At 44.5% G+C, this 21,579-nt stretch overlaps 1 protein-coding gene across 1 annotated transcript in view; it reads right to left on the bottom strand.

Moving 5' to 3' along the window:
• The window catches only part of RBM47 (RNA binding motif protein 47), a 108,985-nt gene extending 99,850 nt beyond the window's left edge, over window positions 1-9,135 (bottom strand). The window contains exon 1 of the mRNA XM_077814596.1: window positions 9,085-9,135. The gene's annotated coding sequence lies outside the window, so the exon portion shown is untranslated. The remainder of the gene's footprint in view (window positions 1-9,084) is intronic.
• Window positions 9,136-21,579: the final 12,444 nt, after the last annotated feature.

Here is a 21,579-nt window from a genome sequence, read left to right as displayed (position 1 = left end):
AGTGGATCTCTTGTGTGGAGCATTTGCTCCAATCCCTCAGACAGAGACAAACACCGACAGGATCTCTATCAAGCCTCGTTAGCACTGAGCCCCCACTTGGTAAGGCAACTCCCATCTTTTCATGTGCTGTAATATATAGATTCATAGATATTTAGGTCAGAAGGGACCATTATGATCATCTAGTCCGACCTCCTGCACAACGCAGGCCACAGAATTTCACCCACCACTCCTGCAAAAAACCTCACACCTATATCTGTGCTAATGAAGTCCTCAAATCGTAGTTTAAAGACTTCAAGGGGCAGAGAATCCTCCAGCAAGTGACCCATGCCCCATACTACAGAGGAAGGCGAAAAACCTCCAGGGCCTCTTCCAATCTGCCCTGGAGGAAAATTCCTTCCCGACCCCAAATATGGCGATCAGCTAAACCCTGAGCATATGCTTACTGTATTTTTAACTCCTTGCATTTGATGAAGTGGGTTTTAGCCCACCAAAGCTTATGCCCAAATACATTTTGTTAGTCTCTAAGGTGCCACAAGACTCCTCGTTGTTTTTGCTGATACAAACTAACACGGCTACCACTCTGAAACCTGTCGCCATGCAAGGTTTTTCAAAGTTACCAAATCAGAATTCTCCACTCTCCCACCTAGGCAGGTGTTAACTGTAGAGGAGATTCGAGACCATTGCCTCCTGGAGGACCACCCAACCCATTCTCAACTGTTTACACCATTTACCCTCTTGTTTTTAATGATATAACATGCATTTGGCAATAGCAACAAGTGCTTGTATGGAAAAGAATATTGGGAAATTATTTAATGTCTTTTAGTTCTCTTTTAATGGAACTGAGAAGGTTGGAACAAGAAGGAGACTGGCTGGCAAATGTTGAGGTAACCACTAGTCATCCAACCCACGCTTTGAGAACCACTAGTATAAAACACACATTTGTCACTTCACAGTGCAGGAGACGTTGGACCTTTTATCTGTCACTGGTCTAGGACTTAACATTGCCCATCCTAAATCACAGAGCAGTGTAATTTGGGGGAAAAAGAGGGATCCCATGTTTTGGGGAAAGAAGGAAACCATCTTTAAATATTAACATTTTAAAATTAACATTTTTAAAGGTGTCTGAAAGTTGCTCAGAGATTTGGACTGTTAGAAGTAGTCTTGGCAGAGAGAGATGAGGGGGCATATAGTGCTGAAGAGCCACAGAAAAGTACAAGATAAATGCAGTTTATCACATGGGTATCGCCACCACCTGTGGTATAAATGTTTATGTGGAGCTTAGAATATCAGGGTTGGAAGGGACCTCAGGAGGTCATCTAGTCCAACCCCCTGCTCAAAGCAGGACAATCCCCAATTAAATCATCCCAGCCAGGGCTTTGTCAAGCCTGACCTTAAAAACTTCTAAGGAAGGAGATTCTACCACCTCCCTAGGTAACGCATTCCAGTGTTTCACCACTCTCCTAGTGAAAAAGTTTTTCCTAATATCCAACTTAAACCTCCCCCACTGCAACTTGAGACCATTACTCCTTGTCCTGTCCTTTTCTACCACTGAGAATAGTCTAGAACCATCCTCTCTGGAACCACCTCTCAGGTAGTTGAAAGCAGCTATCAAATCCCCCCTCATTCTTCTCTTCTGCAGACTAAACAATCCCAGTTCCCTCAGCCTCTCCTCATAACTCATGTGTTCCAGACCCCTAATCATTTTTGTTGCCCTTTGCTCGACTCTCTCCAATTTATCCACATCCTTCTTGTAGTGTGGGGCCCAAAACTGGACACAGTACTCCAGATGAGGCCTCACCAATGTTGAATAGAGGGGAACGATCACGTCCCTCGATCTGCTCGCTATGCCCCTACTTATACATCCCAAAATGCCATTGGCCTTCTTGGCAACAAGGGCACACTGCTGACTCATATCCAGCTTCTCGTTCACTATCATCCCTAGGTCCTTTTCCGCAGAACTGCTGCCTAGCCATTCGGTCCCTAGCCTGTAGATGTGCATTGGGTTCTTCCGTCCTAAGTGCAGGACCCTGCACTTATCCTTATTGAACCTCATCAGATTTCTTTTGGCCCAATCCTCCAATTTGTCTAGGTCCCTCTGTATCCTATCCCTGCCCTCCAGTGTATCTACCACTCCTTCCAGTTTAGTATCATCCGCAAATTTGCTGAGAGTGCAATCCACACCATCCTCCAAATCATTTATGAAGATATTGAACAAAACTGGCCCCAGGACCAACCCCTGGGGCACTCCACTTGACACCGGCTGCCAACTAGACATGGAGCCATTGATCACTACCCGTTGAGCCCGACAATCTAGCCAACTTTCTACCCACTTTATAGTGCATTCATCCAGCCCATACTTCTTTAACTTGCTGACAAGAATACTGTGGGAGACCGTGTCAAAAGCTTTGCTAAAGTCAAAGAAACAATACAGCTTTTTATCTATCTTAGATGCTTATATGGCTCTCATTACCATAATTTCTGAGCACCTCACAATCTTTAATGTATTTATCATCACAACACGCTTGTGAAGTATGGAAGTTCTATGATCCCAACTTTACAAATGGGGAACTGAGGCACAGAGACAATAAGGGTATGTCTACACTTCAAATAGACACCCACGTCTGGGCCATGCCACCTGACTCAGGCTCATGGGGCTCGGGCTGCAGGACTGTTTAATTGCAGTGTAGACATTCTGGCTCAGGCTGCAGCCCAAGCTCTGGGACCCAGTCCAAGCTCGAACGTCTACATTGCAATTAAACAGCCCCTTAGCCCAAGCCCCTTAGCCTGAGCAAGTTGCAGATCTTTAAATTCCAGTGTAGACATACCCTAAGTGATTTGTCTAAGATCACAGTGGAAGTCTGTTTTGGAGCAGGGACTTGAGCCCAGGTTTCCCAGGTCTAAAGCTTGTGCTCCAACTACTGGACCATCCATTCCTCTCTTCTCTTTTATTCAGTTACTGATTTAAAACCTATTGTGTATATATAACATACAGAAAAGTTAGAGTGTGACTTCAGAGGGAATCCTTTCAGCTGGGGTTGGAGTTGGGAAAAACTTCAAAAATACCAAGATTGAAAATACAACAATTGTGTGCTGGCAGTTACCTTCTAGACAATTGTTAATTCTATATAAATTGTTAATAAATTCTAAATAAATGTTAATAAATTGATGTTCTTTGTGTATTGTTAGAGCATAACACAGGACAGGTGTAAAAATGAAGTGCTGGTAGAATTAGCTTCCAGATTTTTGCAAAAGATCATACTTTGATCTGGAAATAGGGAAGCGTAACATCATCATAAGTAGTTTGTCTCATTACACATGCAGCTACAACATGGCAAACGAATAAGACATGGGAGGGAAATGTGCACTAAAAGTGGAGAGATGGTTTAGAGTATTTGGAAGGAACAAAAAAATGGTTCCTGTTTTCAGATTCTTTATGTGTGCATATTGCATATGAAGGCCTGAAGCCCAGGCCCACAGGACTGGAGAAAGGCCAAAAATCAGAGCCTTTTATCAGACTTCCCCCTTCCATCCAAATCTTGGCATTTTGGATAAAACAGAACCCAGATCTGAACCATCTCTAATCAAAATAAAAGTTAAAATGGCTCTTTAGCCCATCTCATTTATTAAAGCCCAGCCCATTATTACTTGTTTTGAGGTAATGCCTGGGACCCCCAGTCATAGACCAGGACCCTAATGTACTAAGAATTGTCCAAACACAGAATAAAAAGATGGTCCCTGTCCAAGGAGCTTACAAACTAAGTATAAGAAAAGAGGCAACAGGTGGATACATACAGAAAGATGGAGGAGCAAACAAAGGGACAAGAAAAGGAGTACTTGTGGAGCTGTAGCTCACGAAAGCTCATGCTCAAATAAATTGGTTAGTCTCTAAGGTGCCACAAGTACTCCTTTTCTTTTTGCAAAGACAGACTAACACGGCTGTTACTCTGAAAAGGGACAAGAGCGGCCAGCAATCATACTGTACTCTACACAGTGCAGATTCACTTCTAATAAAGATCTTAAATCCCAGGGTTTTGGCTGAGTTTTGCTTTGAATCTGGAACTCAAAGTGATACTCACAGGACATGAACAACAAAATACGTCTAATCCTCTCTGAATTAAAAATTCAGTGTTTTACACAGTGCTAATAAGTAATCACAAGATTGTTGGTCTACTCTGCAGTCTTTAACTAAACATACTCATCCATGCATGTATAAAGGTTTACTGCAGGTCTAGATGGAAATGGCTTTTTCAAGAAAATGCTAGTTGGGGGGAAATCTTGTGGTCATTAAAGATGCCTTGGCATTTTTCACAAGAGTGGATGTATTAACCCTGGCATCTGGGCCTAGTCGGAGCTTGGGTAACTGGAGTCTGCCAACAGTTTCATTTGCCCTCTTAAAAAAAAAAAAGTAGTAATTGATGGTATAAAATGGGTGATATTTTCCACTCCACAGGTAGCTGTATTCTATTATTCCTATGTAGCTCAGTACATTTCTATGAAGTGCTTTGTGATTGTCCCTGATAATTTGATATTTATACAGTGACTTATCCAAGCTGGCTGTTACTGTTTACACACAGACAAACCTAAACCTGCCTTGGATGAAGCAAGTCATTCTACTTCCTACTTAGTGCTTATACTCCTCCTCATTTACACAGGTTTTGCACCAGTACAGTAGACTGACTTCAGTGGAGTTACTACTAATTTACACCAGTGTAAACGAGAGAGTGATCAGGCCCACATTGTTTGCATAAGGTGGGAAAGAGCTAAACTTGATCCTTAACTTTTTTAGCTCTATGGTCTGTACATGGAGTTCTTCTCATTCATTCTGTAAGATGCATTACAATTGGGATGGTGCTTCAACAAAGTAGGGACTAGATAACTCCAGGGCTTGGTAAATAGGATACAGAGCTTTCTGCCTCTGGGTTGTTAGTTAAATCCAGCCCAGTTTATTAGTGATAGGGTTGCCAGGTGTCCGGTTTTCAACTGAAACGCCTGAGTGAAAAGGGACCCTGGCGGCTCCGGTAGGCACTGCCAGCTGGGCCGTTAAAAGTCCAGTCCGCAGCACAGCCCTGCCTCCACACGGCTCCTGGAAGTGGCCACCGGGACTCTGTGACCCCTAGGTGCAGAGGCGGCCAGGAAGGCTCTGATCGCTGCCCGAGCCCCAAGTGCTGCCTAAGCAGCTCCCAATGGTCAGGAACCGCGACCAGTGGGAGCTGCGGGGGCGGTGCCTGCAGGCACAAGGGCACTGTGCAGTCCCTCACTGGCTGGCCTTGCACCTAGGGACCAAAGGGACCTGGCAGCCACGGTAAGGGCTACCGGGGACCCCTGCCCCAGCCTGGAGTCCTCTCCTGCACCCCAAACCCCTCATCCCCAGCTCTACCCCAGAGTCCACACCCCCAGCCAGAGCCCTCACTGCCCCACACCCCAATCCCCTGCCCCAGCCCAGAGCCCTCTCCCGTACCCTGAACCCCTCATTTCTGTCCCAACCCAGAGCCCACACCCCCAGCCCAGAACCCCCCGCACTCCCACCCCCTTCCCCTCTCAGAGCTCTCTCCTGTACCTCAAACTCCTCATCCCCAGCCTCACCCCAGAGCCCGCACCTCCAGCAAGAGCCCTCAGCCTCTCCCGCGCCCTAACCCCATGCCCCAGCCCAGTGAAAGTGAGTGAGGGTGGGGGAGAGCAAGTGACAGAGCGAGGGGGGATGGAGCGAACAGGGGGCAGAGTCTCAGAGAAGGGGTAGGGTGGGGTGGGACCTTGGGGAAGGGGCTGGGCAGGGGGCAGGGCTGGGGCATTCAGTTTTGTGTGATTAGAAAGTTAGCAACCTTAGTTAGTGATTGAAAATTATTACTATCTGAATGGCTCTTTAATATTCTATTTGCAATAGGTCTGATGCATTTGTAGTTTGTTTCGCTCCTTCATTCTCCAAAATATCCCACCTTTGCCTGTACCCTCACTCAAATCTTCTGCAACTTAACTAGGTAAAAAAAAAAAAAAAATTACAGTCTTAATGTTATCTTGTGAAAAGTATATCCTAAAAAAATGTCCTCTCTGCTGAGAGAGTTCCTCTCTGATTTTCAGCAGATAAAATGTAAAAAGAAAACAAACAAAAAAGCCCCCAAACATGAGGCTGTCTGTTGACTTTGCAGTTAATAAGAAGTTGTTGTGCTCTATTGAGTTTACTGTGTCACCAAAACCCTTGCAAGTCTTAACTATACAAAGCCTATATTGTCTTGACAAGGATACTGAGAAGATGTGCCTGATCTTGGCAGGAGCTAGGTGTACCCAGAACCATGTTATTAAAAAAAAACAACAACAAAAAAGAAATATTCTTTTCGGCCTCTTACTGGGAAAGATAATGAGCAGTGTCCTTACTACAAGTGTGTAGAATGCACTGGTCAGTTTTAGAAACATGAAAATTGAAAAATGATAGATGGGAACACAGTTCCAAGTGTACCAAGTATAATTTAGGTCGCAGGGTGTTCAGATTAGGGCTTTTGCTTTATACTCATCTCCAATATTGAGATGTAAATGTCCTTAAAGAGAGAAAGACAATCTTCATGCATAACTATCGGTATACAAAATTAACTACTAAAGGCCTGGCAGATGTATTTCCTCACTAAGGGCCAAATCCTTCTCCTCGGTCTCATAGAAATCAATAGAAATACTCCCACTGTGTTCAGTAGGAACAGGATTTGGCCCTTACGTCTTTACTATTGTTTGTCAGTAGTAATGCAGATACTTTTAGTATACTTCTTAGTAATTTGGATCATTCTTAATTTGATAACTCAGTCATGCATACTCAGAGAAAACAGTTTGAATTTTAGAAAAGTGGGAGATGAAATTATACATTCAGAGGAGTGTAATATAACAATTGCCAGAGTCCAGGAAAATACATACATAACTCATTATTCTAAACCAATATGAGCACGCGTATGTTTGTTCAGAATAGCCTTAATAGTGTTCAACTCTAAATAGTGTGCCATCTAAATTTTGTTATTAGATATTTACATGGGCAACCAGCTCAAACTAGATCCGAGCACCTGCTTTTAGTTAACAGAGAGAGAAAGTACAGCAGACATTTAAAAAATCCTAATGAACGCAGTCATATGAATTTCCCTGATATCAGACACTTATACAGCTTTCACAGACAGGCTTCTATCATATGACAGTGATGACTACATCAGTATAATACAACTTCTGTACAATGTGTAGAATAGCAAATTATAACACCAAACATTAGAGATATGGATGGCTATTGGCCACAGACTTAAACCCTGATCCTGCAGTAATCTCCATGCGGGTGGACTCCTGCACCTATGAAAAAAGTCTTACAGTAATCAACAGGGCTCCATGTGTGGACATCCTGGCAGGCTCAGGCCCTTAGATAAAATTTCTCTTGAAACAATACTCCTGTAAACATTTGCCATCTTATTTTAAGCAGCTAAGTACCCTTATCCAAAAGTATTTAGCTTTTTTTTTTTTTTTTAATACTTTGCTGATGTACAACACATTCCTTTAATTTTTTTAATCAAACATTGATTTTTCAGACTAGACTGGAACATTAAAGTACAGATATTATTAGGAGTCATATTTACATCCCAAAGCTAGCCTACCTTGTTGTGTGTGTCTGAAATCCCAAGATATATGAGGAAGAGAGAGGGCCCAATTCTCATCTCAGACAGATTGTAAATCAGGAATAGTTACACTGAAGTCAATGAAGTTACTTCATTGGGGTAAAACATGAATGAAAGAAGAACTTGGCCCAGTGACGGAATATAAGAGCGGGAGAGAAACTGAGAATACAAGCAAAATGTTTTCCCCTAATTTATTTTTCAGACTCTAATGTTATTTTGACTGTATAGTTTGATTTTTAGCCTTGTTAGTAATTTAAACAGGAATCTCTGTTAGATAAACTCCAAATAGCAGTATATTTCTGGTGTTATCTTATTTTCCTTTCTCAAGAGTGCATATTGTCTTCAGTTTTCCAATTTTATACCAGGCTCTGCTTATTACCACAAGTGATCTTTCACCTTTATGATCTGGCACCTGCTGTACTTGGAGATGTTTAGTATATAATGTTGCATATCTCTCAGGCAATAGTTGTTGCAACAGCCTGATTATGTTTTTTTTTTTTTCTTTTCTCCCCCTTACCATCATGTGAACTCAGCATTAGACTTGTTAAGAAATATTGCAAGATTGTCCAAAATTATTATTACATAAATCTGGAAGGCTCATAAAGACACCACTATTACATTCAAACTAGCCCCTGGGGCCAAGTTCTGCACTGTGACCTCATCTGGGTGGCATAGGTAGAACTTAAGGCAGATTTCAAACTCTAATATTTTGTTTTGCTATATCCAACTTTTAAAATTCTGTGACTTTAGCTCCAATCTTTATTTTAAAGCCCCAATGGGAAATGAACTGTATAATTTTAATTTATAAAACAAACTTTCTTTTTACATGCATAGAGAGAGAGAGATAAGCCCCAACAATCCTCATCTAACCACACAAAAATCTAACTAAAGGCATATAAAGGTGAGATCTACCATAATATATTTTATTTTTAAATATCCATTAGAAAAGTCTTGTTCTCTTCATTTTAATGTCTCTAATCAGAGATCCCAACTAGTCATCCATCAGAATTATATCACCACTATATGTTCTGCATAGACTATGATTTTAACTAAAAAAAAACACAAACATATTTACTTCAACACTATTTAACACATCAGATAAGAAGATACTGGTGTGTTATAATTTGTTTGATATGAAGATGTACATAATCTTTTAAACTTAACTTCTGAAATAGTGTATGTACCAGAAATCACTTTTCAGTCTTCTCTTAGTTGATATTTCTCGTTTCCTCTCTAATCTTACAAGTTTTTAAAGAAAGAATCTAGTCCATTGCTCAATCACTTGAAAGGATTTATCAAAACTTGTGGTTTTTTTTCTGTTTTTTACAGAAATTATTTAAAACACTTTTTCAAAAATAACTTACGTCCCACCATGTTCTTAAAACAATCACAAGAGCATAAACCCTGCAGTAAGGACACAGGGACAGCACAGTGATCACATAAATTTACCTACCTGTATTGTGTTTCTGAAGACAGTCTCTACACTTAAGCACCATTCACAGAGAAGAAAGAGTTTCTGGGCAGCAATGCATCTTCTTACTTTTTCTAATGTTCTGCTAAATGAGGAGTGTTGAGCAACTCCCTCCAATGCTGTTTAACCCCCTCCTTTCACTCCCTGCCTGTTTAGACCTTCTGAACACTGAAATGCATACAGAGAAACTTGTAATTAGTAATACCAGCTAAGCTAAAACCCTTGATTCTCACTAACCTAAGCTGCACATTCCAAAGTACTAAACAGGAGTGCTAATCAGAAAGCACTTTTTTAGACTAAATTCCTGATTAGACATAAAGCATGAAAGTTAAGCTAAGATATTGCCCTACCAGAGCCCAGTTTCTGCGTACTGGCTTGGTAAAGCCTGCGATATCTCAGGACTCAGGAGCACACACTGTGACTGTGAGAGGAAAATGTTAAGTGTCTCATCTCTCTGTTCTTTTTTTCTTCCCCCTCTCTTGTTCTCGCTGCTCACAGTAGCAAGGTTGTCTCTTGTATACTCCCTGCCCTTAAACTCACCAAACCAGATTTTTACTCCCAACACCAGCAACTTCCCGTAAATCTGAACTGAAATTTTATCCTGTTCACTGAGCGTTTGCTGGCTCAAGGCCAGCGCAGCATTCCTGTTGTTTTAGGAGTGCAGATACCTTTGCTTTTTAAAAAAAATAAAATCGGGGGTAGGAGGGCGGAAAGATAACCTGAAGAGATGTAAAGGCTGGCATGAGAGAGACACTTGGAAACAGTTTAAGTATTGTTTGACACCCCATGTTTGTATTTTTTTTTTTAAAGGTGGAGTTCCAATGTGAATATCAGAGAGGGAGACTATATCCTCCACACTAAAATGGAACCACCTATTTGCTGAGCCACCTGCTTTATCTCTGCACAAAGTGTTTAAGGAACAAGATGTTAAATCATGGGTTTCTTTCCCCCGCTATTAAACAATGTAGGCTTTCAATATATAGATGTAGATTTAAAGGAAAACAAATCAATAGTACTCACCTGAGGCATAGCATGGCTTGAATTAGCACAGAAAGGTATTGCACTAGGAGAAACCCACAAACTTTTCTGATCCAGTTTCATCAATACAGGGGTTGTGCTTGTCAAAGAAGTGACGCATTTCAACCCCTTCTGACCTGAAGTTACATCTAGTTTCTAGAAAAGGAACAAAAGAGAAACTAGTTTTAGAAACAACAGCCAAGCCCTCCTTTAACCTCTCTGTGATCTCTCTGACAATTGTTTTTTAACCTCAAAAGAAACAGCATGCCAGAGAGTAAACTTTCCCTTCCCACCCCCTTTACCTTACCTGCCTATGCAAGGGTTAAGTAGCCTGATGTATTTAAACAAAGCACAAAACCTGTTTATAGTAAATGCAATCAGCCAACAGAAATCTAATTCAGTACTTGTGACTAAACAAACTGGAACAGGAAGCACACATGAGAATTTATAAAAAGTACTAATTCCTGCTTGCATTGTCATGCAACTGAAAAATGTTTCTACTTCTCTTTAGAGTCTTTTGTTCAATGGCAATTCACTTTTTTGTGTGAAAAGTTTAATACTCTGATGTTTAATCATTTGCATGCAAACACTTAGAACAATATTTGCTTTTTGTACAGAATACTATGGAACCTTTTCATTATTTTTCTTGCTTTGGGGAAGGCATGTTTCTGTAGCTAGGTTTTATTTTCAAATTATTTTTTGTAACTTATGAGAGTTGTACATGGTACCTTTAATACTTGCACACAATAAGAACTCAAACAGGAGAATAATGAAGAGTCATACAAATTAAAATGTTTAAGGTACATAGTATTGAGGGTTAAAGCTACTGTTGACAATATTCTGCAACCATATTTGTAAATGATTATAAAATGCTGCCAGCTTTATCACCTGGGAAGATACTAAACCTACAATGTTTTGCAGCATCCTGTCCCTTGAGACTAAGTTTCTCTGTTAAATTTTTATGTAAGCAAAAGTTACGTTGACTCTTACTGAGTTTTGCTTGAATAAGAACTTCAGGATTGGGCCCATATTATTATAATAAAACCATACAGCCACGTACTGAGGCTATGCCTATACTAGCACTTAGGTTGGCAAAACTTTTGTCACTCTGGGGTGTGGAGAAAAACACCCCATAGCGACATAAGTTTTGCGGGCATAAGCGCTCGTGTGCACAGCACTGTCGGTAGGAGAATCTCTCCTGCAGACACAGCTACCACCGCTCGTTGAGCTGTTTTTATTCTGTCAACGGGAGAGTTCTCTCCCGTCGGCATACGCAGCTACATGAGCACAGCTATATTGGTACAGCTGTGCCACTGTAAGCTTGTAGGTGTAGACATGGCCTAAAATTTGAAGTCTTGGTATGAGTGCCTAATGAATGAATCTCATGCACTTGCTCAGTGCATACTTTCAATGTTCCTAATTTTTATAAAAAGAAAAGGAGTACAAGTGGCACCTTAGAGACTGACCAATTTATTTGAGCATAAGCTTTCGTGAGCTACAGCTCACTTCTCTTTTTGCAAATACAGACTTAAACGGCTGCTACTCTGAAACCTAATTTTTATGTAATCAAAACCATCCCCCACCCCAACCAATCAAATACACTATTCCTCAAAGAAGTCTATAGTTATGCCAAATGTTAGGCTGAAACTTCAGCTGTTTCTTACTGTAGCTCTGCTCAAATAGACTAATGTTAGAATTTTTGTTAAGTGAGAAGTGTATTTTTTCCACTGCACCATAACTCAAAAATGGATAAAGGGATTAGCTCAAATTTTCCTAAAATGCATCTTGAGGAAGAAGGCAAATATAGGAAATTTTGACCTCAAAGGTGGTGAATGTTTTTGAAAGTCACAAGTATTATTGAGCAAATAATGGGAGAAAATAATTGTCCACAAGCATTTATTTTAATTAAAATGTGACTGTTACTGAACTGTATTTATAACCATTTCACATGAACATTTTGGCAGCTGAGCGCTGCTAGAATAAATATTCTTGCAAAGCAAATTTTGAGACTTGTGCAAAGCAAATTTTGAGGGTTTTGCAAGTGTATATTCACAAATTTGACAGTAGGTGGGTGAAGGCCACACCCTGAAGTCCTCGCTCTCTATTCAGCTTACTGTAGGAGACTCAGATGATAATAAGGACTTCAGAAAAACCTCTTACTGACCTTATTAACTTAAGGCTCGACCCTAAGTAATTAAAATTGGATGAAAGTATTCCTGGAGATTTATGATCAAATATATATATATGTTATTGGATTTCTAAAGATATAACACAAAACAATTTATCCAAGACACTAATGCCCAACCTGGAATCAGAGTCTGTTTTTCTCTCCCTATATGTTTAGTAAATTCAACTGTGAGTAAATTCAACTCTTTAAGTGTAAAGCAAAAAGTGATTCAGCATAGGAATGTAAATGAGATGTGCTGTAATTTGCTGCAGTACCCATCACTCTGTCAGGTTAAATAAGCCAAGTGCATTCAGAACTCTGTAGTAGTGAGCACAGGTTTCCTGTTCCCTTGCCAAGCCATGGTAGGGTTTCTATCTAAAAGAAAAGAATTTAATGAGTTCACAGCAAAGTGAATTAAATTAAGTGTAGCATGATTAGACTATGAACACTAATCTTAAAAGCAAAAGCCCTTGATTGAGGAAGGTGCCCTTCAAAGCTGATTCTGCCAATTGTAACTGAAAATTCTGGCCAGATACTTACATGCTTTATCTCACCAGTTATGGGACTTCCTGCTGAAATATCATAAAATCAGAAATAAAAGGCTGGAAGGCTGGAAGGGACCTTGAAGCCATCAAGTCCAGCCCCCTGTGATGAGGCAGGACCAAGGAAACCTAGAGACCATCCCTGACAGTTGTTTGTCCAACCTGTTCGTAAAAAGCATCCAGTGATGGGGATTCCATAGCCTCCCTTGGAAGCCTATTCCTGTGCTTAATGAGCCTTAAAGTTAGATAGTTTTTCCTAATAGCTAACCTAAATCTCCCTTGCTGCAGATTAAGCCCATTATTTCTTGTCCCATCTTCAGTGGACCTGGAGAACAATTGATCACAGTCCTCTTTATAACAGCCCTGAACATATTTGAAGACTGTGCTTACGTCCCCCTGAGTTTTTTCTCAAGACTAAACATGCCCAGTTTTTTTAACCTTTCCTTGTAGTTTAGGTTTTCTAAACCTCTTATCATGTTTGTTGCTCTCCTCTGAACTCTCTCCAGTTTGTCCACCTCTTTCCTAAAGTGTGCAACCACAATTGCACGCATGACTCCAGCTGGGGCCTCACTAGTGCCGCGTTCAGTGGGACCGTTACCACCCTTGTCCAACAAACACCACTCCTGTTAATACACCCCAGAATTATATTAGCCTCTTTCGTTACTACATCACACTGACTCATATTCAATTTGTGATTAATTCTAACCCCCAGATCTTTTTAGCTGTACTACCACCTACCTAGTTATTCTCCATTTTGTGGTTGTACATTTGATTTTTCCTTCCTAAGTGAAATACTTTGCACTTGTCTTCATTGAATTTCATCTTGTTAATGTCAAACCAATTTTCCAGTTTGTCAAGGTCACTTTAAATTCTAATTCTGTCTTCCAAAGTGCTTGCATCCCCTCCCAGCTTGGTGTCATCTGCAAATTTTATAAGTATACTCTCAACTCTGTTATCCAAGTAATTCATGACAACATTGAATAGTACTGGACCCAGGACTGACTGCTGCAGGACCCCACTAGATGCACCCTCCCAGTTTGACAGCGAACCATTGATAACTACTTTTTGAATATGGTCTTTCAAGCAGTTATGTACCCACCATATAGTAATTGCATTGAGACGACATTTCCCTAGGTTGCTTATGAGAATGTCATTGGGGACTGTGTCAAAAGCTTTACTTACACATCTACTGCTTCCCCTTATCCACTAGGCTAGCAATCCTGTCAAAAAGGGAAATTAGGTTGGATTGGCCTGATTTGTTCTTAACAAATCCATGCTGGCTATTCTTTATAATCCTATTATCCTCTAGGTACTTACAGATTGATTATTTAATCATTTGTTATAGTATCTTTCCACATATCAAATTTAGGGTGATTGGTCTATAATTACCTGGGTCCTCTCTGTTCCCCCCTTAAAGATAGGTACTAGGCTTGCCCTTTTCAAGTGCTTACCTGTTCTCCAACCGTTCTCAAAGATAATTGTTATTGGTTCCAAGATTGGTGCAGCTAGTTCCTGAAGTACCCTAGGATGAATTTCATCAGGCCCTGCCAACTTGAATACATTCAGTTTATCAGAATATTCTTTAACCTGCTCTTTCCTTATTTTGGCTTGCATTCCTTTCCCTTTGCTGTTAATATAAGTAATATAAGTTGTGTTTTAGTATCTGGTCACACATTAACCTTTTTAGTGAAGAGGGATGCAACGTAGGCATTAAATACCTCAGCTTACTTGATATCATCAGTTATTAGCTCTCCTTCCCTGCTAAGTAGAGGACCTTCTTTCCTTCGTCTTTCTCTTGCTCCTAATGTATTTAAAGAAACTCTTCTTATTCCCTTTTCTGTCCCTTGTTAGGTTTAACTGATTTTGTGCCTTAGCCTTTCTGATTTTATCCCTACATGCTTGTGCTATTCTTTTGTCCTCCTCCTTAGTAATTCTTCCATTTTTGCACTTTTTGTAGGATTATTTTTTTTTATTTTTCAGGCCTTTCTTCTTCTTCGGGTATGTGACCAGGCTTCATCACCTAATTTGGTCCACTGGTTGGTTCATTAGCTTCCTCAGCCTGGGCTGGCTACTGATGGGGAATGCGACATGAATGCTGATCCAATCATTAAAGAGCTCCTGGTGAAGCCATATTGGCCTCTTACTATTCTTCCTGTCTTTCTTTGGCATCAGGATAGTTTGCATTTGTGCCTTTAATATAGTCTCCTTGAAAAATTGCCAGCTCTCCTGAACTCCTTTTTCCTTAGAGGTTCTTCCCATGGGACCTTACCTACCAGTTCTCTGAGTTTGTAAAGTCTGCTTTTTTGAAGTCAACTGTCCTTATTCTGCTGTTCCCACTCCTTCCTTTCCTTAGAATCAGGAAATCATTCATTTCATGATCAATTTCATCCTAATTGCTGTCCACCTTCAGATTCACTATTAATTTCTCCGTGTTGGACCTAAGGGATTCAGATAGCTTAGTGATGCATGTGGTGTAAAAATGTAGAAAGAGACAAGTGATGTACGTTGCTGGCAAAACCAGGGAAATTAACGTATTCAGCAATGCCTAACTTGTCACAAACTTCCAATAATGAGTCATAAGGAACTGGACATTTTCTGACTGGAAGCCTATAGACAAAATCATAATGTGTTTCTAGGGGTTGTACCATATGGAGAACAAATATCTTTACCTATAATATCAGGGCAAAGCATCAGTTATTGTAAATTAGTAATTAGCCATCTTCTCCCCATCCTCCACTTTAGTCAGACATGGAAACTGATCAAACTTGGGCCTGGTCTACACTAGGAAATCAGGTCAGTATAACTATGTTGCTCAGGGGTGTGAAAAATCCACCTCCCTGAGTGACTCAGTTAAACTGACCTAACTCCCAGTGTAGACAGTGCTAGGTCGATGGGAGAATTCTCCTGTAGACCTAGCTACTGCCTCTTGGGGAGGTGGATTGCCTATGCCAATGGACGAACCCCTCCCATTGGAGTTGATAGCATTTTCACTGAAGCGCTTCAGTGGTGCTGCTGCAGCATTTTAAGTGTAGACCAGCCCTTAGCTTAGGACATAGTGCCTCCTGCCAGGAGAACTGACTAAGAAATATACCAGATCAATGAAATATTATAGCCAGGACCATGATATCATAATAATTATAAGAAAAACCTCCTTCCAAATAACAAAATGCAGCAACATAACCTAGTGAATGGTGTCACAGCACAAAAATATTTTACAGGCAGGGGAAAAATCATGTTTCTTTCACCATGTTCATACGAGAACACATCTCATTGCGTAAGCTAGGAGAAGTCTCATGTAATAGCCATAGTTGTAGGGGGCAAGATGAGGTGATCATAAAATCTGACAGTTCTCTCCCCCTTCTCCTGCGTCACTGACACTGAGGAGTCATTTACCAGTTTTCTGTGTTCACATCATTACAACTTGCATCCAGGCCCTTCTTATCTCCCATCTTGAGTATTTGCAACATCCTCCTCTATGGCCTTCCTCATACTCCCCTCACCTCCCTCAGGCCCATTCAAAATGCTGCTGGCCTGTTCTGACGATGTCACTTCCCTCTGTGAGACCCTCCACAGGCCCTCCTTTCTCCACTGGATTAAGTCCAGGCTTCCCAAGGCCTTTCAGCTTTTAGCCTCTGCGTACTTATCCACTCTTGCATCTTATTACATTGCCCCTGCCTCCTTGGTTCCATCTACAATGCCAACCCCAATCATTCCTTTGTCCACTTCTTTCACAAGTGCCTTCGTGCTTTCTTCCATGCTGTTCTTTATATATACAACACCCTCCCTAAACTGGTATGTAAGTAAAGCTGCTACTGTGTCCTCCTTAAATCACTCCTTAAGATCAATTTCTATCATGGTACACATGGGAAACTGCCAACATAGTCTTAGCCCCTAATAGCCATCTACCTGATATCTATTTTGTTTTTTCAATCTGATCGCTTACTTAAAATATTAAATGACTTCATCCCATCTAGCTATAACTAATCTATACAGCCACCTGTGTCCTATTGTCAGTAACCTAATCCTCCTTCCCTCAGTCCTTCCAATTGTTTGTTCTCTCAGATGGTTCCTTAGCTGTAATGCTTTACAGTAGCTGACAGACTAAGCAATATTGAATGGTATAGCTTATTAATGCTTAAAGATCCTATTCCCCTCCCTTCTTCTTGCGGTGACTCTCTCTTCAGTCTTTATGGCCTGATTCGCTACTGCTTTGCATCTTGTGTGGTCAGTTACTCCTGTGCAAAGTGGGCATAAAATACTACTCTTCTTATTTGGTAGGTTTTACATCCACTTTGTACAGGAAAAACTGCCTACAGAAGATGCAAGCACTTAGATTTCATAGACAGTATGTGCTTTGGGGTAAGGACTGTGGGCTGAAAGTGGCTGACTTAGCCTTGCTAGAGATTCTCCAGTATAGGGGCTTTCTCTGGGTTGTGTAAATTTGATGTAGCCAGTTGGAGTACTCTGTGCTTCTGCAACCTCAGCTAACACACAGTGCCTTTGGAGCTTGTAGTGAGGCGGTGTGGTGCCCCACCACCCCACCAAGGGAAGAACCTCCCAAGACACCAAAGTGGGCGGAGCCAATGGATCCTGCGCCTGCCCCCCAGAGGTCAAGGCGCAGGACAGGAAGTAGAAAAGCCCAACCCTGGAGCTCAGTTGGGCAACAGCAGCCGGAGAGGCCAGACGCCCGTGGCCTGGCTCCGGCTTGGGAGACCTCAGCAAGCCACAGCCGACCCGAGGACTGGCCGGACGAGCCGATGCCTGACGCTGACCGACGCCCAGAGGAGTGACCAAGCCTACCCCTCGCCAGCTACCCAGAGGAGCAGCCAAGCCAACCCCTTGCCAGCTACCCAGAGGAGCAGCCAAGCCTACCCTTCGCCAGCTACCCAGAGGAGCTGTCAAGTCTACCCCTCACCGGCGACCCAGAGGAGCCCATGGTGCTGGAACCCTCCGAGGACACCACCCTGACCCAGGTACCCTACGAGGGGGAGTCCGGAAGTAGCCTGGGGGCAGCTGACCCCAGTCTGGCTGCAGCACTGCCAAAGCCAATGTCAGTGTGTTGCGGCCAGGATCCCCACTGACACAGCAGCGGGTCTTCAACCGCTGCTAGGGCCGCGGGCTGGGACGCGGTGGAGTGGGTGGGCCTGCATCCCCCCTGCCACCCACCTTGCGGGTGGCAGTCTTCCCCCTCACCCTGGTTGCTAAAGCCAGGGCCTGGACTTCTATTGAACTATTTGCTCAGCCCCTGAGCCTGAGGGCCTGAGCCCCTGACTGTTTGTTTGCTGCCCCGCCCTGACCCAGGGCCTGGGCTTATACCGAACTGCTTGCAGGACCCAACCTGAAGGTCTGGGCCATAGCCTGGGTATTCCCCAACCCAAGCGAGGGTGTAGTGAGGCGGTATAGTGCCCCACCACCTCGCCAAGGGACGAGCCCCGGCTGAGTTCCCTTACACATGGTGGAGAATGTGGGCATGAGCCCTTGACCCCTGTGAGAAGGGGCCTGGGGGGGACGGTCCCCCGAAGAAGTGATGGATATGTCCAGACTTTTTAAGCTCCTGACGGAGAGCCAGGAGCAACAGCAGGCGGCCCAGCTCCAGCAGCAGCAGCAGCTGCAGGCCGCCCACCAGCAGGTCATCCAGCAACTGAGGACCCAGCAGCAGCAGCTGGTTCGGGACCTGGGGGTGCAGAACCGGGCGTTCCAGCGACAATGCATACAGCAGCTGATAGCGGCACTGCCATGGCCCCCGGAGCCCTAGCCGGGAGACGCAGCCGGGGCACCCCGGCCCACTGCGCCGGTGCAACTAACCAAAATGGGACTGGAGGATGACCCCAAAGCCTTTTTGGTGACTTTTGAAAGGGTGGTGAGGTCGCAGGGTGGGCACCCAACCAGTAGGCCACCCTCCTGGCCATCCTACCGGGACTGCCCAAGCTGTATACCGGGGGCTAGCCACGGAGGACGCGCGGGATTACACCTAGGTAAAGGCGGCGATTCTAGATGCCTTAGATGTCAGCCTGGAAACCTTCCGGCAGCGGTTCCGGAGTCTGACCTGCACCGCGGGCACTCGACCCCGGTTGGTGGCCCAGGAGCTGAGGGAGGCATGCAAGCAGTGGCTACAGCCCGAGAGGCAAACCCCAGATGAGCTCACTGAGCAAGTCATCCTGGAACAGTTCGAACACATCCTCCCACAGTGAGGAAGGCCCTGGGTCCTCTGCCATTGGCCTGCGACGCTAGCCACCACCATCGCCCTAATGGAAGATTTCCTTGCGGCTGAAGCCCGGGTGGGACCGGCTATTTGAACCCACCCATGGGGGCCTGACCGCCCCAACCTAGAGAGAAAGGGGAGCACCTGGATCGAGCTACGAAACCCTTTGCAGGGCCAGGAGCCCCGATATCGACGTCCAGAGGGGCCGGTTTGACAAGCCCCTCGGGCCCCTGAGACAGTGGTCAGAAGGAGCAATCAAAGCCCCCCAAGGCACCCCGGGGGAGCATCCGCCCAGCCCGGACTACCAGAGCTCAGGCCCTGTTTCTCCTGTGGGAAATATGGACACTCGCAATGGGACTGCACCGAGATGGACTGTAGTTTCGGGCACATTTGCGTGGGGGAAAACTGTGCCGGAGGGCCGCAGGCCACCAAGATTACAGTGCCAGTAGTTGTTGAGGATTGCCCGACCCTGGCCCTGATTGACTCAGGCTGCGGCCAGACCCTCATCTGCCAAAGCTTAGGCCTCTCAGCGGACCCCCGCTTGGGGACCATCCGGTTGCAGTGTATCCATGGCGATGTATAGCCCTACGCCAGTGCTCAAGTCCAGCTAACAGTGGATGGGGGCATTCGGCTGATGGTGGTTGGCCTGGCCCCGCGACTAGCCTACCCTGTGATCCTAGGATGTGATTGGCCAGAGTTCCCAGGGGTCCTTCGTTTGAATGCCGTGGAAGGCCCGGAAATCTCTCCAGTACTGGAAGGAGGCTGCCTTGAGACCCACGCAAAGCAAGGGGTGGAAAGGGACTCCAATGGACAGAGAGGAGAGCCCGAGGACCCCCCACTGATGTCTGCCGATGAATCTCGGGTTAGCATCGACTTCTGCCAGGACCAAAGGGAAGACCCTACCCTTAGTCGAGTGTATGAGCAGCTAGCGGCCGTTGATGAGACCCTGATTGATCCGTGCCGAGCAAAGGTGTGGCCCCATTTCGGGTTACGCTGTGACTGTCTCTATCGGGTGGAACGAGAGCCTCGTACCGGAGAGGTCCAGACCCAACTGCTAGTGCCGCAATGTGACTGAGCGGTAATGAAACTCACCCACGACATCCCAGCTGCAGGGCACTTGGACAGGAAAAGACCCTCGCCCAAATTTTGACATGGTTCTTTTGGCCCAGGGTGCACCAGGAGGTGAGGAACTATTGTAATTCCTGTCCAGAATGTCAGCTGGCTGCTTCCTCACGGACGCCTAAGGCCCCACTGCTTCCCATGCCCATTGTAGAAACACCATTTGAGCGAGTGGCCATGGACTTGGTGGGCCCCCTCCCAAAGAGTATGGCTGGGTTCCAGTATATGCTGGTCACGTGCATTACGCCACTCGTTTCCCCAAAGCTGTCCCGCTACAGAGCATCACCGCCAGAACCATTGTTGATGAGTTCGTGAAGGTCTTTCCCGCGTGGGCTTACCCCGGGAACTACTTACTGACCAAAGCACCAACTTCACCTCCAAGCTGCTACAGCAGGTGTGCAACCTCCTGGGGATCAAGCAGCTACCCACTTCCATCTACCACCCACAAACCGACACTTCCATCAACCATACCCTCAAAGACATGCTACGCAAATTTCCCCCAGAGGACCTATGCCACTGGGACCAGCTGCTCCCGCTTTTGCTTCTGGCCATCCGTGAGGTACCCCAATCCTCCACAAAATTTTCCCCTTTCGAGCTATTGTATGGACGTCACCCATGGGGGCTACTGGATCTCATGAGGGAGACATGGGAGCAAGCTTCAAGAACGCCTCACTCAGATGGGAGCTCTAGCTCGGGAGAACTTGAAGGAGGCTCAGGAAGCTCAGGCCCAAACATACAACCGGGAGACCTGGGTCTGCGATTTCAAACCCAGTGATCGGGTCCTGCTCCTCCTGCCCTCCAGTGAATCAAAATTACTAGCCCATTGGCAGGGGCCGTATGAGGTGGTCCAAAAGGTTGGACCGGTCAACTATGAGATTAACCAGCCTAACTGGCATAAGAAAACTCAGCTGTACCATGTTAACCTCCTGAAGCCCTGGCGAGAGTGAAAGAGCCTTCTAATTAACCCCTGCTCCCCGGAGCCCGAGTTGGGCCCCCGAGTACCCCTGACCGAGGACTCCGCAGCACCCCAGCTTGGAGAAACCTTGACCGAGGAGCAACATAAGCAGACCCAGTGCCTCCTGCAGGCATTCCCCAGAACTTTCATTGCCCAGCTGGGCCACATGACCTTCGTTCACCACGCAATTCAGACAGAGCCTGGAGTGGTGATCCAGGAATCGAATAGGCCCTTGCCACACCGCATGCGGCAAGTTGCCGAGGAGGACGTCCAAGCTATGCTAGACTCGGGGGGTCATTGAACCATCGCAAAGCGAGTGGCGCAGCCCAGTAGTGCTGGTACCCAAACCCAATGGCACGCAGCGGTTCTGTATTGACTTCTGACGTGTAATGCCATTTCAAAATTCAATGCATACCCGATGCCTCGGGTCAACGAACTGCTGGGCCGCTTAGGAGAGGCTCGCTTTCTCACCACC

The sequence above is a fragment of the Eretmochelys imbricata genome, chromosome 4, assembly GCF_965152235.1.
Source record: "Eretmochelys imbricata isolate rEreImb1 chromosome 4, rEreImb1.hap1, whole genome shotgun sequence".
NCBI lineage: Eukaryota > Metazoa > Chordata > Testudines > Cheloniidae > Eretmochelys > Eretmochelys imbricata.
This window is presented reverse-complemented; position numbering and strand designations above follow the sequence as displayed.